The sequence below is a fragment of the Mus caroli genome, unplaced genomic scaffold (genome assembly GCF_978045245.1).
Source record: "Mus caroli unplaced genomic scaffold, Mus_caroli_1 scaffold_18, whole genome shotgun sequence".
Lineage (NCBI taxonomy): Eukaryota > Metazoa > Chordata > Mammalia > Rodentia > Muridae > Mus > Mus caroli.
The window spans coordinates 28,107,306-28,124,586 of record NW_028227273.1 but is presented as its reverse complement, the minus strand read 5'-3'; the positions used below and the strand labels follow the sequence as shown (position 1 = coordinate 28,124,586).

General features: G+C 43.9%; 1 protein-coding gene and 1 pseudogene across 4 annotated transcripts in view; one reads left to right on the top strand and one right to left on the bottom strand.

Moving 5' to 3' along the window:
- Ptprm (protein tyrosine phosphatase receptor type M) overlaps positions 1-17,281 on the bottom strand; it is a 688,723-nt gene that overhangs the window by 180,537 nt on the left and 490,905 nt on the right. The gene's annotated exons all lie outside the window — the stretch shown is intronic.
- Positions 11,238-11,621, top strand: LOC110283887 (fatty acid-binding protein 5 pseudogene; annotated as a pseudogene).

Genomic DNA, 17,281 nt, shown 5'->3' with positions numbered 1-17,281 from the left:
GTGATGGATGGCGATCTGAAAGCATGAGATAAAGTAAACCCCATCCTCTCCAAGCTGCTTCTGGTTGGAGTGCATTATGACAACAACAGAAAAGAAGCTAGGATGACTACCTTGTTAAAAACATTAATTTCTAAGTTGTTTGCTGCAGTGGGTTTTAAGATCACTTGAGTAGTCACTGTTACAGCCCTGGCCCCCACAAGGCACCCATTAGTTGAGTAAATGACTGCATGGGATTAGTCATCCTGATACCTCCCTCTCTCCACAGACATACTGCACATTCTTTTGAGCAACCATTGCAAACAGGCCTCTTTGGGAGAATAGGACCCCAAATACTACCACTTCTCTTGGCATCCCTAGATACTTTTAGTTGTTCTGGGATGTAGGGAAGGAGTTCAGCCTCCCTCTCTGTCTCATGGGAATTTTCATGCAGGTTTCCTTAGGTTTATAACTACTGACTGATGACAAACAATGGCAGTAATGACAATGCAACAGAAACCACGTTCACAGTTGTAGAAATCTAGCCCTGATGATACCAGGCAATAGACAATCCCCAGCAAAGACGTAAATCTGCTCTACAGGAGTGGGCCCAGTAGGACTGAGAGTTGGAAAAATACATGGATGCAGTTTAACTTCTAGAAGTGAAGCTGGAGAATATGAACCAAGCAGCTTTGATGGGATTTAGAATAAAATTCCGGGAGGACACCCTCACACAAATTTCTTTTCATTTAGAAAATTTCATCTCGTTAGCTGCTCCAGAGACAATGGTAACATTTATTGATTTATAAAGTCATCTTTGGGATTTTACCCTACCCATCTTGTTTGTCCAATCTCAATAACTTTTTAGAATAAATGAAATTTTAACCAAGTTTTAATAAAAATCATTCATTTTCATTATAAAATATATAGAGATCAAAGAACACACAAGCCATCCATATTTTTACTGCTCATATAATAACTGCTAGTATTCAATGTTTGCACACACACACACACACACACACACCCCACATATACTAATTTTAAACAAAATTTGAGTTTTAGCCATCCTCTTACTTCAGGATTTCTCCAGTTTCGTTAAGATGAGTCTAAAAACAAGGGCGTTAATGACTAAGAAACACTTAATCAAATGGCTGAGCCACACTTAAAGTACCTTCATTTATTTCTGTCACCGTTATTGGAAATTTAGGTAGAATTTCAATTTTTCACTGTCATATAAAATCTTGAGGTGATCACCCTTATCTGTAAATCCTCACTGCACCTGAGGTTCCTTTGGAAAACAATTCTGAGTAGTATTGATTAATCGCTGAGTGCATTTAAAGGGGTAACAATGCACACTTCAGACTGCTTTCCCCTGAATTGCACCAAGGTTTGTTCTCATCAGAAAACACCTATGGACGTCCCTTTCGGTGAGCCCTAACTAGCTTTTAAAGTTCCTGTCAGTTCAACGTGAAAGACAAACTGCTTATGAAATGCATCTCAACGCTTTTGGCATGAAGTTGCCCAGCTTTGGAAAGACATAGCAAGTCACTTGTGTTTCCTCATCTCTAAAGGAATGGCTTGCATCCCCTTTCCACTGCTCCATTTAAATCTGCATGCAGCATTCAGGGATTTGTACAGATTCTGTGAAGATGGTCAGCCATTTGCCAATCGTGAAAACAAGCAGCCCCCCTTCCCCAAGGTGCACACCATTGTCTACTTCCATGGCACCAGATAATCCTTCTCGTCCCTCAGGCCTCCATTCCCCAGCAGCCACCGGTCTCATGGCTCTTCTCTGCATTGTAAAGCCAACAACGGTAGCATCTCTATCTGCTTATTTAACTAATTAGCCATCTATACACACACAGTCATGTGAGATCCGTAACCTAGGAAACCATTTCTGTACAAGTCCTGGACAGGACTGGCACAATGGTGACCCTGCTCACAGACCCCCAGCAACACCTGATGCCAACATGGTCTGTGCCAACTTCCAAAATGTCTGCAGAGGTTCTTTCACCAGAGTCCATTTTCTGTAAGAAGGAAAATGCTATCGGATACAAACAACTTCTAGACAAGATAAATTCATTATGCATACAGATGGGGCTATTTTATATTACCTGGTACAAGCTGACACTGTATACTGAGATGAACAAGTAAGTAATTACGCATGAAAGTGATCACTGCAAATGTAAAGGTTTTTGGCAGACGTGATAGCCACTGAACATGTGTTATTGGTAGTGGATGTGTCAAATTATTTTTCTAACTCAACCATAACTGTATATGGATTACAGCAATACAGCATATTGCCGTATTCTAAAATACCAAAATATTGAAAGATATATCAGAAAATGATTAATGGAATATACTGTAAACCAAAGAAGTAACCTCCCAAAATTTAGTGTAGCTTATTATTTTTAAAAGATTTATTACTGAGTTGTGTGTATGTGCATGCTCACACATATGTGTGCACGTGTGCACATGTGAGCATATGTTCACAGAGGCCAGAAGAAGTCAGTTCCTAGAGCCAGCATTATAGGCAGTGGTGATATGCTCAGAGTGCTGAGAACTGACCTCAGGGGTTCTGGGATGGGGGTCTCTGCGAATGCCCCCCTAGCCACTGAGCCACCTCTCTATCCCTCATGCAGCCTATTCTCAGTGAAGAAAAATGGGAATTTGAGAAACATTTCTGAAATAGAAATCATACAAGTGTAACCTGAAGGATCCATGCATATTGGAATAAACAGGGCTGTTTGGAGAGCCCGCGGGGAAAGCTGGTGGCCCTTTTGTACTGGGCTGGGAACTGAGTGGTTAAGGCTGATATGTGCTCTTTCTAAGACAGAAACAAGCAGAGGACCGCTGAGTGTTCCTTTGGATAGTGAGTGATTTGGTCTTACAGTAGGTGGCCCAGAATACCACCTCTGACCTTAAGGTCACATGCATCATTGTATTCACCATGATATATTTTGCTCCTCAGGGTAGAGCATCTCTTTTGTAGCCAACTGGCTACTGGAATCGTGTTTTGTCCAGCAGAGTAAAGGGGGGGGGGCTCTGTAAAGACAATGTAAGTATACAGCAGCAACTCAAGCGGTAAAACGTCATTTTGCGTCGCCACTAAACAAACAGAACACAGCACACGCTGGGAACATAAATCCGCTCTACCCTCAGGTGGGAAGGATTGCAAATGCATGCACACTGGAGAGAGCGAGGGATGAAGAACTCCTCTCAGAATTCTGTCTTATGGGTTTTTTCATCATCATGGAAGTATTGCTTATCTTGAAGAACAGCTCTCGATGCAGTCATTTTCTGTACTGTGCCCGAGCGTAGCCTCCGACAACTCTTAAGTAGAACAAAGTATAGGAGAGAGGGCCCTGCGAGTGAGCGCAGAGCTGCCATTATTCTGTGGTAATGGCTCACTGCTGGAAGGCGAATCAGTCCTTTCTCGGAGCTCTGGCCAACACAGAGACAGAGGCTTCCCTTCCCTTTTTTCCTTTCTTACAACCTCCCGTATTCCAAGTCTGTATTATACTTTCTAATCTTCCCTCTACTTATGTTTCAGTGAAAAACACAATTGAAGTATTTCACTCAACAAGCGGAGGAGTTTACAAAGGAAGCAGGGCCCATTTTACTTCCAAATATCAAGGCCCAAGCCCCCACCCTGTATGATTCAGCACAAAAAGAGGAAGTGGGAACACACCCCAGAGAGGGGCAAGTGATGCCAGGTAAGATGTGCTGCCTAGTTAAGGAGAACAGGAGGCTGGGGAGTGTCTTCTGAAGCTATCCCCAGCCATCCTCCCTTTCTCAGCACCAAGGACAGCGTCTTCCATAGTGACTGATTTAAGGCTCTTCCACTAACTTCTCCAAACAAACAGGGCAGAAAACTCTTTGTCAGCATGCTGCTGGTTTCTTTGTGTGTGCACGCACACGTTGCATGGGCACATGCAGAATCAGATACTTGGCATCAGGATGCCCTCAAACACCTTCTACTTTAGTTTCTGAGACTCTCTTGAAACTGGGACCTCACTGTTTAGGCTACAAAGACTCGATGACTGGAAGGTGAACTTCCACCTGTCTCTGTCCTTAGTGCTAGGTGACAGGTGTCCCCTACCACGCCCAGCTTTTACATGGGTGCTGGAGTCTGAGCTCTAGCCAAAACCTGCACATATGGACCAAATGATTGTGGATGTGGCTGGGGACACAGTGTGCCCAGATCCTGCACACTTTGTGGTAAACACTTCGGTGTGCTTGCCTACCTTGCTGCCCCTCCCCTTTAGATTTGTGCACAGACTGGAGGGAAAATGTTACAGTGTGGATGGGAGCTCTAGCTTTTATTCACTTAGAGGAAACAAAGAATGACAAGAATGAATCTTGAAGATAGGGTTCTCTGTTGCTATAGATACAGCTGTACCCTACTGATGATTGAAATAGGAGCATGTCTGGAGAAACCTGTCAGGTGCTTTCTGTGCGAACACCATTGTGTGTGTTAGACCTACTTACAAGGGTCAGTCTCTCTGCCTTGCCTTCTGATGGGATCAAGAACGGCGACGGAGCCCAGAAGGACAAGCTGAAGCCACCAGCCCCTTCTATACTTCCTTTGCTGACAGTGTCTCTTCATGGAGCCCCACTGGCCTAGAACTCACTATGTCGACTTATTTTGTGGTCTTTGTCACCCAAATGCTGGAATTTAAGGTGTGAGTCTCCATGCTAATCTAATGCAATACTGTTTTAGACTCAACTTTTCTTGCAAACAGAAATTTTTGGATGAGTCACCCTCTTAGGAGGTACTGACTTCACAATTTTAAGTCTTCTTTGCTTCTATGCTAAGCACAGAATGAAAAGAATTACTATGCTTATAAAATAGTAGGAAAAGGCTCCTCTTTGTAGCACCATTTTGAAAATATGTATTTACTAGATGTATGTTTGCATTATATTGTAATATGTGACCTCTAGTCATTACCATGGGAGTGTTGGGACAGTGGGGCTCTGCTTGTGGCTCATCTTGACTCTCTACTCTATGCCTTTAAAGTAACTGTTTAGTGAGACTCTACAATAATCTTCTGGTTGGGATGACCTAAAGCTCTGCAAATCCTCCCCTCATAAAGGCCAGGCCTCATTTGAAATCAAACTCCTTGCCGAGAAGTTAAGTATCTAATTTAATATTCAGGACAATGTGTCCAAAATGTTGTGGGGTTTAAGTTTTGCAAGGAAGTAGGAAGCCTCAAACACCAGACTGGAGGACAAGCATAGAGGAGAAAGCTGTATAAGGTCTCATTAAGGTGTCACATCCCTCTAAGGGTGCAGACATATCCAAAGAGGTAGAATATGCCCACAGAAACCCAACATATCAGCATGAAAAACACAGTGTGTGTGGTGGGCTGTGGGCTGAATTATGACTCCTGTATCCATCCATTTAAGTCCTATGAAACGGGGCCTCTGGGAAACATGGTTAAGTGAGATCATAGGTTTTTTTTTTAACCCAGGAGGATTGGCATCTTTATAAGAGAAAGGGGACCCCCACTGCCATGGGGCACAGTGAGAAGGTGGCCAGTGACAGTCTAGCAAGGGAGCCCTTACTCAGTCCATGACCTGGCCAGAGCTGGATCTCAGATATGCTGTCTCAGAACCACCATATCTGCTGGTTCAGTCAGTCTATGGCATTTTGTCATGCAAACCCTAGCAGACAAATAAAGGAAGATATAATCGCTTTATAATTATATTTTGGCATAATTAGAGAAAGTGAAGAAATATATGTGGAATTTTTGTATTATTCTTACAACTCTATGAATCACTATCGAACAGGCATGGGGCTCAGCTCCTGTTCTAGATTTACCTCTGGGGTCACTCACCCCACCGTCCTCTGCCACCACACAGTGCTTATCGACTGGTCAGTCTAGCAAGTCCAGATAGAAATGGTGTCTATAGCATTGTGTGTGTACCTAATGGCAGCACCCGGCATTATAGGGGCTGTCAGTGTCTCAGCCTCACTGGGCGATGTTATGTTTCATGTATTGCATTGAACAGACCCTGACAGGACATGAGGCTTTACCTGCATAGCTGCAGAACAATGCAGAAAGTCCTCTGTTCACCACTAAGGATGAACGAGATAAGCTTTTGCAACCCTGTGCTTTTAGAACATTTCTCTTCCTTTCTGCAGAACCAGCACTGGACAGGTGCCCAGTGAACATCTGCTGGAGTAATAATTGCACTGGATTTCTTTCCCTTTTCTTAAAAAGCATTTTGATTTAAAAGTGTGTGTGTGTGTGTGTGTGTGTGTGTGCCTGAGAACATGTAGGAGCTAGAGTTACAAGCTGTTGTGAGATGTTACATTATGGATGCCAGGAACTAGATATTCCTGCACAAGAGCAGCAAGCACTCGGAACTGCTGAGCTCTCTCTCCAACCCCTAATTAAAAAAAAAAAAGAAAGAAAGAAATATGGACTCGTGACTTTAATTTTCAAAAGCATACCTTGGTTTAAACTATGACACAACCCAAGGATCAATGGCAAAGTTTGGTGTCAGTGATGTGAATATTTGCATATTTCCAAGCCATGGCTTATCCCTGGAGATCAGTCTTCCTGTCTACTGCTAAGATCAGAGGAACAGAATGTGCATAAAGAAGAATGGAGCCACACCTGGCAATGATGGATCTACCCAGTGGACTCACAGCATGCTTCTGTTGGGTCTCACAGTAAGCTCTGGAGGACGAAATTTCTGCACTGTGCTTTCAGCAGCTGGTGATGTCAGTGAGAATGGCTTTGCAGTCAGGTACCTTGGCACTGGCTTGCCATCACCCAGTCAGAGAACACTGCCATGTTCACCAGGCAGTATGAAAAAGCTAACCTTCATTTTTCACTGTGTCTGAACATTTGCCCACAAGGCCCACAGGAAAGCCCTGTAAGGCTTTCTGCTGGTGTTGAGGGAGGAAACGCTGATGTTACCCAAAACTGTATTAGCAGAGCCACAGGACTGCATGTGGCCTGATTAATCTTATGAACTCAGCATTAACATACTGCTGGAACATAATGCCGATTATCCATTTAAGAACAGCCAGCACTAACTGCCTAGAAGCTCAAAACTGGCTTCATAAGCAACAACTTCATCTGCCTATTCTAACTTTCTCTTCTGAAGAGAAACAAAGTTTCCGAGGAGTGACTCAGAATTTCACAGTGATAAAAAACCAACACATTTATGCTTTCCTGTCTTCTGTTTCTCATTATGAATAAGTCCCTCCAACAATTTCAAGTGTTGGAAAGCAAATAAAAATGTGTCTGCAATTATCAACTGGCTTATTGTCGACCATGCTTCATAGACACCTAGTTTCTGACACGGCACTTGTATGACTCTCTAATTTCCTAAAACAGTAATATGGAAGTGACTGGTAATGTTGTCACCAAAACCATTTTTAAAGCCTTAAATAGTTCACCTTATTAGATGGAACACTATTCTGAAGCACACAAAGGCATCAGCAGCTGTTTAATGTGTTGCTGTCCACAGAAGTACCGATAAACAGTGTTTCTTAACACTTGCTGTGGCTACAAACTGTTCTTATCTCTCAGAACAAAGCAGATTTAAATATATTTTTTTAATCTTGGCATGCTGGGAGTGAGGATTTTGGGGAGTGTTCTACAAAATGCATTTCTAATGGGCCACTTAGAGATAATCAAAACTGAAATGGCCAGTGGCCCACAGGGGTCCCTATTTCCACACCCTCTCACCAGGTGTTTGTTGGAGGCATAAGATTGACACACTAGGGGTATTTCCTTCCCACCACTCCCTGGTGTGACTTCTCATTCCTGGATGCTTCAGACTGTACTGACGTGATATCATGGTTCAGGGACAGTGGCTTCTAACTTAAGTTCATAAGAGGGGAAGTGAGGACAATCCTCTGGCAGTATGAGAACCTGCCAGGATCTTGTGCGGTTGAGGACCATTGATTCTGCAGTCTCTAAATTGGTAGGCATTCCTCCAGATTGATTTTTGGCATGATTGACTGGTCTTTGCTATAAACTGTAGCTGTCATCCAATATGAAAACTAAGCTGAATGCCAGCTTCCAGCCTGTTGCCAATAACCCCCTCCAGTGGCACCGTTCCTGGACAGCAGGGAAACTGCAGGCCAGCGCTGCGTGCCAAATCACAGTTCCTGAATTTTGTAGAGCCAGCGAGCTAATAGGGGTCTCTCTGCCTACCTTGCAGCAGCAATACTATACTTCTCTTGAAAGAGCTCGACATGTCCGAGTCTACCCCTCGCTACTCAGCTCTGTAACAGCAACAGCACCTCAGAACTAAGTATTAGACTTCACCTGGGTCAGAGAGGGACTCTGATTGCTTAGATCACACCTGTAGTAAAAACCTTGATGACCCTAAGGCATATCATGCCAGGCCTGCCTTCATACTGCTGGGAGCAACTGATATACCTACCAGGACCCAATCCCAGAGTTCCTACAAAATGTTGATGTAACGGAAACTCAGTCCTGGCTGCCTGCGATATGCACCTGACAGTACAGTTCCTACTCTAGGGACTGCAGTTCCCACAGTGACAGGTGCTTAGGGATACCTAGCTCTTTGATGGCTTATCTAAAAGAGGTCCATCCATTGGCCAAGCGCTCAGCCGAGGAGCACCAGCCAACCCCAGGCTGAGGATCCTTATTCTCAAAATTGAAAATCTAAAATACCACAGAATTCAAGCCGTTCTGGGTGTTGACACACTGCAATAAATAAGAACTTGCGCACCGATCCTCACCCGATGGTCTGTAGGAAGACATCAAGCATCCTAAAAGATACTACGTCGAATTACGTTTATTAGCAGCCCTGAGTTGCTGGTTTACGCCTTGGAATCACTGCCAATAGAGGTCAATATGTACAGGGAAATACTCTCAGAATCTGAAATTGAAGCATATCTGGTCCCAGCACTTTGGGTAAGAGGTGTAGATGCTGAGCCTGTAACAACAGAACTGCTAACAAAGCTTCGGGGGGGGGGGGCAGGGAGATCAAGCATCTTTCCCAATTTGCTTCTAATATGATGTCATGGCTGAGTGAATGTTTCTCTTTGACTGTCCCTTCATCCATCCTAAATTGATGATGGGCCAAGCGCTGGCTGATTCTGTCTGAACATTCCCTTAATTGCTGAACATTTTTACAGGCAGCCATCACTGAAATGACCTTATTCCAGTCTTCTACAACAGAGCCCCAACTAACCACGCACTTGAACCAGAGATCTGAATTAGTTCCTGAAGCACACACACATGAAAGGCTTCTGGACCTGGGCCTCCCTGAACAGAAAGAAAATGAGACTGTGTGAGTTAAAAATGTCGACTCCATTTTCCTCTGGCTCCTTCCCATTACCCTTGGCCAAAGCATGGATAACGATACTATAGTTCTTGAGAGGTTTCTGTACAGAAAATGTCCTTTTTGAGAGGAAGTCTGCTCAAATGTGGAGTCCTGCCCTTGGGGCTATCAGGTGTCCAGGAGAGACCATTTCTCAAAAGCTCCTTCTTGAATTCTGAGATGGGGGAATGGCATGCCCAACCCTCACAATTGTAAAAAGGGCTCTTGCAGCTTGGATCTGACAAAACAGAGAAAATGACCCAAGTTCTGGGCTAGCAAACACTATATCATTCTTAGTCCATGGCGGTCCCAGATAGGAGTGTATAAAACCATGCAGTATTTCAAAAGCAAGAAAAATAAAAACACACACACAGAAATGTCATTGAGAATTGGATTTGTACATTTCCTCTGCGCAGGGAGGAGATGTTGGCTAGAAATAGCTGTAGCTGTACTGTTGCCTGTTCATATTATTTCTGAACTGACTCTGCCATAAATCACAGTGGGCCTGAAGTCACAACAAATAAAAATAAGGCCTTGTGAGCGTGAACAACTCCCTACAGCTCCCACAGAGGGTACAAAGTTCCTAGGCACTAAGGAGGCAGCTCTCAGTTTCTAGTTTAGAGTTCAGCATGTTCTTCAAGTCCTTTGTACTGGGACTGGAGAGTATGGCTCTATGAATAAATTTCTGCACAAAGAACTTGCTGGAAACAGAACCATGATACTTTAATGGTCTCATTTTTTCCCCACATGTTGTCTATCCATCATGACCACCTTTCTTATAATTACTTTTCTATCAAACTCAAAACTCTGTTGGATAAAGTATGTGGCACATTTGGACCAGGCTATCTTGGTTCTCTATGTGGCTGTGACAGGTACTGCTAGCTTTTGAAAGAGGCAAACTAAGTCCCAATGGCATAACTTGTCAGCGTGTGTTTTTTTGTGTGAAAGAGGGAGATTACCAGAGCAGTTGGTTGGGTGAGTACGGTGGCATCAAGAGGAGGTGGCCCATGAAGTTTCAGTTTCAATGAAAGATTCCTAATGTAGGTTGAGCTGTAGGATCCACACACATAGAATATAGGGAAAAGATGAAGGCAGCTGGCAATGAAAGTCCATTTCCAATGACCTTCTAAGGGAGGCATGTGACATGACATCATCACTGAGTGTCCAATGTTGATACAACTCAATCGTGTACGGTTAGTACGACCTGGTGCTTTTCCTACTACGGTTTCCATTAGGAGACAAAACTCAAAACTTTGCGTGTCTGAGACAAGATAGGAAGCACGGAGCATTGCAGGAAGACAAGCCAAAGCACAGTGCCATGTGGTAGAGCACCCTGAGGCTGGGGTACGCCATGCTTGCTATGGAGGTGGGTAGCTCCTTCCCTCCTCACCTTGCTGCGTAGACAGCTGCTGGGCTCTGCCACCCAGGAGGCACTGATCCCTCATCTCCATTCTGAGACTTAATTGTAGCAGGATGCTGCTGCCAGATGCTAACTGGCTGTTGTTCTCAGCCTCTCTGTTCCCCACATATTGGGCTCCAACTGTGAGCATTCCCTGAGTCTGCAGGAGAGGATCCTGTGGGGAGAAGGCATCTGGCTACAGGCTGCGGGACAGCTTACACTCATTCCAGCTGACCACAGCTCACATGGGGTAAGAAAATCCTTAGCTGACATTAAATCATGGTTTTTAAAGGCCATTGGGAGATACGGATGGTTTGTTGACTTGACTCTTCTGAAAAGCAGATAGTTAGAAAGGCAGCAAATAGCATGATCTCAAAGCCTTCCAAGCCTCTGGAAGAGAAGTCAGCTGTCTTACCATAGCTTTCTCCCCCCCCCCAACTTTCTAATTAAAAGTTCTCAATTCGCTATTGCTGTTTTTGTTGTTGTTTGTGTTTTTGTTGTTGTTGTTTTGTTTTTTTTGTGCTTGTCTGCCTGCCTGCCTGCCATGGCCAGCATTAAGGGTCTCAAGGGGAAGTGGCTGCCTGTCGGAAAGCCAAAGCTTTGAGGAAAATGTGAAGGAGCTAGGAACTGGCTCTTAGGATGGGTGCCATGGCCAAACCAGACTGCATTACTCCTTCTGAGGGCAACAATATCACCATCATAGTGGGGGCACTCTGAAGATGACGTGGTTTTCTCGTGCCCTGCAGGGGCAGTTTGATGAAACTACAGCTGATTGCAGAAGAGCTCAGCTGGTCTCTATCTTGTCATCACAGATGGTCCCCTGGTCCAGCAGCAGCAGTGGGATAGGAAGGAAAGCACAAGAGGAGAGCTGAGGACTGGGAGTGTTGGCTGTGTCATGAACAGTGTCACCTGCACTCAGGTGGAGTGAGGGGTTCATCAGCCTGGACAGGAGTTAGCTTCAGGTCGGAACTGCTTCTTTTCATTCATTCTATTTTCCATGACTGTGCTCAATTACCTTCATCACAAACACTTTACATGAAACCTATCTCGGAGTGTTGATTGCCCTAGGATAGTTAGTAAGTCAACATGTGTGTGCTCATTCATTCAGAGAAAGAATCTCAATTCTACGGAAGGAAAATATGTTTACCTAATCCCCTTCACCTATCGTCAGCCACTGCTAATTAGTATTCTCGATCTCTCCTGCGCCTCCCTCCTTCTCTCCTTTCCCTTTCTCTCTGTAAAAATATGTGTACATATATATGTATGTATGCACGCATGAGTCTTCACTGAAACATATAAAATGTCTAAGCACTATTACTATCTTTAAATACCATGTCAGCCTGATGGAAACACAGGCTACTCCACCATTAGAAGAAATGCGAAGTTCAGTGTTAGCTGCAGGTCTGAGACAGGCTGGATGCGAACATGGAGTTTGAAGACTGGCAGGCTTTGGAACATTTAGATGCTGGGTTTTTGGACACAAAGTCTCATCTAGAAAAGCCTATTCATATATTATTCTAACGCTTCCCTTTCCCCTAAATTGACTTCTGGTTCCAAGAATTCAGATAAAAGCCACATAACCTGTAATAGTATCAAATAAGAAAAGAATGATTTTTAAAGACCATTTAGCATAAGACCTACATTCTGTACAACCAACGTTTTTAAAGAGTTAATTATTTTTATTGTATGTGCTTGGGTGTTGTGAGAGTGCACCATGTGTGTGCCTGGTCTCCAGGGGAACCAGATGAGCACCTCCAATCCCTATAACTACACACAGCTGTGAGCCAACAGCTGGGAGCTGGGAACAAGTCCCTGGGCTCCTGTGTGCTTTCAACCCCTGAGCCAGCTCTCCAGGCTTGCCTCGAATGTTTTTGTCTGCTTTTAGTTTTCTTTATCTGAGCTCTCACATGGCATCTTAAGTCTTCTAAGCCTCCTTTAATCTATAGTGGTTGTCCACTTTCAAAAAAATTGAAAAGTGGAGTTTAGGTATTCCACATGCTCTCCCCTCAAGGTAATGGATATGCTAATTAGCTGAATCAGCCATCCCACAATAAATACTTATTTCCGAGCATATATGATACAAACTTTAGTCATTAAAACTTTTAAGATACTACTAACCAAACAACCAACCAACCAATCAAACAAACAAACAAAAGCAATAAACCTGGCCATAATTTTCTAAAAGGTTGGTCTTGAATACATTTTAAGTACAACACTGCTCATTTTATTTTTCAAGTATATAATTAACAGTAAAGGTGCTTTCTGATCATGGGATGATATATCTCTCAATTTATCTCTGAATCCAGGGGTCTCACAGTAGTGAATAATACACAGAAATAATTGCTGTCCAGTGAGCTTCAGAAAGGCATTTTCTGTGAACTCACCTGGATGTGGCCACTGTTGGCATCTTAACCCTGGACTGTTAAACTAAAAGTGATATATCTTTTATTAATGTAATACAATTTTAAAATATTGATGCTCGTATGTCATCCCTGGAGATTCTGGGGAGGGCTGGAGTAGAATCTGAATCTCTGTTCTAAGAAAAAAAAAGAAAGAAAGAAAAGAAAAGAAAAGAAAAGAAAAGAAAAGAAAAGAAAAGAAAAGAAAAGAAAAGAAAAGAAAAAGAAGGAAAGAATGAAACAAGCATCCCAGGCTTCAGAGGCACCACCTCATCGTAAAGGAAGTAGACCACACATGTTCCATTGAATTTTGTCCATTAAACTAGTTCTGAGACTAAGAGAAATTTTACAGTTATGATTATCCACTCAATGGTCTTTCTTCTTTACACAATTGCGTGGCTTGCACTGTTCTCTGCACTGGGCACGAGGGCATTATTTACAATGGCTATTTTCCTTCACATCCCAGCAGTGTACTGCTTGTTATATGGGAGCCTGAGGCAGCTGCTTCACCATAGATCAGCGCTAGTCACTTACATCTCGCCTGCATTGTTGGCTCCAAAATTATGGGTTGGTACAGTGTTCTGGAATGCAGAGCAACAGAGGAGGACAAACAATTCCAGCTGTGCACATCTTTTGTATCAAGTGTGGGAGGGCCCTTCCCTCCGACTACATGGTATTCAAATTTTAAGCACAACCACCGCTAGCTTGATGCTGAACTGCATGCCCCTGGATTTTGTTTAAATCTTGTTTTTATGTCTTCAAAATGACACTCTATGCTCAACATTTCCTCTTGTCCCTCCTCAAATAGCTGAGCCATGAGGACATGAACAAAATTAATTTAAATTTCTAGATTTAGGGATGGGGAACTTCTGAAAGTCTCCTCAGCTCATCAAATGAGATACATTTTTTTTTTTTTTTAGCTCACAGAACAGGAAGGTTATGTGTTTTACAAATGGTTGGAAAGGCACCGGGGGTGGGGGTGGGGGTGGGGGCGGGAAGAGACAGCAAATATAAGCGTTTGAAATTGCCATCTGCAGAATCCCCAAAAGACGTATGTAACAGAACTTGATGTACTACTATTCGGTATTCACGGTAGGGCAGCATTTTTTTTTTTTTTAGAATAAATAAGATATGTAAGATTGTTTAGTGTATTCAGCAAGCGTAAATACATTTATATGTTCGACTCTGCTCTACATTTAACAGCACGGTGGGGTTTCCCAGGGGCTTTCTGATATAGTAATAACGACAGACAGGAAATTAGTTAAATTCTCATAAGAACTGAGAATGTCAAGGTAGGTATAGAGGTGAGCCAGAGACCCAGTGATTCTGACGCTTCCAACGAGTGCCCCCTAAATCCTCCTCCTCCTTCTCCTCCTCCTCTAAAACCCAGGAAATGGGTTTCCTCTGAGTTCCAGGTATCTTTTAAAGAAGTATCACCACATTGAGTATTGCAGGTGCCTCAGCAAAGAAAGACCTGTCTTTTCATTGGCTCTGTTGAGGGAAAGTGGGCTTGAGGTATTGGTTCAGAGAAGCTGGCACAGGTACATCTTCCCCTGGGGGGGGGGGGCTTAGTCTCAGTGTCTGCCAAAGATCCACCAGAGCAAACATCTCAACTCAAGACGCTTCTCTCCCAGAAGATGCACACAAGCACTGGCAGAGAAGCAGGGCTGCTCGAGGCTGGCCTCCTCCTGCATTGCCTGGCTCATTTCCTCTCACTCATGTGGTCCTGAGATGGCCAGATGCTCTACCTCCTAAGGCCACTCTGCCCTGCTGAGCTTGTTGATCTTTGTTTGTTTTTGTGGTGCTGGGGATAGAGGCTAGAGCCTTGTGAATTCACAAGCTGTCTGCAGTGAGCTACATCCCCACTCTCTGGTCACTGCCTCTGCAGCAGGCTCACAAAAGGAACTTTTGTCCACTGAAGCTGGCCCTGCCTTGTTCTCTTCACTATATGTGTTCCCCAGCCTTACAGAAGTCTAGACTCACTTTTGATGCCTGAGATGGCTATGCCTCCTACAGCCTTGCTTTAGCTGACTGTTCATTTAAACAACGTTTCTCAGTGTAAAGACTGGGGTATACCTGAGGAATGCCAATGGTGCCTCCAGACCCACTTTCCTGTGGTTGGTCCTTCGGAGAATACAATTTGATGTAACTTTCGAGCCTCCAAAATTTGTTCACTGTTTTTTTCCCCCACAGTGCCTGTGGAACACTGTGCAATGTGTACTGTTAGATTAGCTCTAGCTTGAGTGTTAGGTTAGCTCTACCCTTTCCTTTCAGTGCTTGGTGATGGACGTGACTTGACAGCTGTGACCTGTGTGTATCCTCAAACCTCACGTTTTTGAAACTGAATCTTCAGTGGAGTGATGCTGAGGTCATGAGGGCTTTGCCCTCATCCTGACGACAATGCTGGCACCACAGGAATGGGTTCCCAAGAGAAGCTGGACTTGGTATCTCCCTCCCTGGTCTCCTGGGTTCTCTCTGGCCCTTTTGCCATGGGATGAAATAGCTCAAAAGCCCTTGTTAGATGTGGGCCCCTCCATCCTGGCTTTCCCAGCCCTATTAATTATGAGTAGCAAGTCTTGGCTCTCTGCAAGTTACACACTCACGGGGCTGTTGGTTTTAGCAGCACAGAACAGACACAAGGTACAGACTTAGTATGCTAACTACCTGAGAGCCCAACTCCTACTTTTAGGACTCTACTTTCCTAAGCACAGTAGCCAGATTTCATGGACCACGGGCAATCAATGTTATTCAGTCTGTGTTCAATAAAGCAAACCAAGTTTTAGGCACTAAGGATATCTGTACCTTGTTTCTGTTCTCTGTCCAAAGATATCAGTCTGCTTATTACCTTGAAGGACAGAATAGGGCAGGGCCAGGTAGGGAAGGGAGAGAAGAGGAGAGGGGAAGGGAGGGGAAGGGAAGGGAAAGGAGGGGAGGAGAGGGGAGAGCTCTGATTTCCAGGGATTCTTAGCTGCTTGATTCTTGATTTGTCTTCTGTTCAGTTAGATCCTCTTAAATTTGATTTATCTAAAGCTATTAATTTGGCAGTAGGTTCTCAAAAATGAAAAAGAGTCCCTAGCCCACAACAAGCTTCTGGAATCTAAAAGGAGGACATTAAGTTATTATCACTTAAAGAAGGTATGCCCAGTCACCATGAGGGGATCCAGTATCTACATGGCCCAACTATGACACCCTAGGCTCCAACACACCCAAAGCAGCAAAGCCAAGTGATCACAGGTTGAGGTGGCTGAAGCTGAGGGATAAACCAATTCCTTTAGTTAATTACCTATGTTTTTTGTCATGTTGGTACAAAGCTAACTAGCAGTGTGCCCTCATTTTTCCTTTGTTGCTGTATTAATACCTGACATGACCAACTTAAAGGATTAAGGACTTATCTGGCTCACATTCTAGGACAAAGCCCATTATCATGGGATGATCAAGGAGGTAGGAGCCTGAAGTAACTCCCACACTGCATCTGCAGCAAGATAGCGGAGAACAATGAGTTGTCACAAGCACATAACAGTGGTGCTCGGACTGCTTTCTCCATTCTTATACAATTCAGGAATGTATACAATCTAGGGAATGGTACCACCCACAGTGGTTTCCCATCTCAACTAACACAGTGAGGACAATACCTCCAAAAATGCCCAATCTATACAGTCCCTCATTTGGAAGCCTCCTAGATTGTGTCAGGTTGACAATTAAAATAATCACAGAAGGTATATAAGAACTGTGGGAAAGAAACATGTTTTTCTGTTTAATCTGAGCCCTCCCCCCCAAAAAAAAATCCATCCTGACACCACCAGCACTTTCACACTACAGAGCAGGATACTGTTAATAAAGTGGTCACTGGCTTAGTGAACCCATAGAGAACAGCAGACTCTGTTGATTACTGAGGGTGCGGCTACCACTGGGGAAGGTCACTGACCTAGATCCCGCCCCCAACTGGCTTTGGTACTTTGTTAATTAGAGCAAGATCCATCACCAGTAATGACTGGCACTCAAGCAGCTGACTTCCCCTCTCTCCTGTCCTTCCTCCAACGGTCATTTGGATGTTCAAAGGACTTCACAAATTACCACAGTGCGGACGATGATGGCCACTCTGGCTCCTCTTATTAACAGTATCTTTGGGGTTAAGCTACAGATGGATAGCATCCATTGCGTAATGGGAGTACTGAATGTAGATACTCAA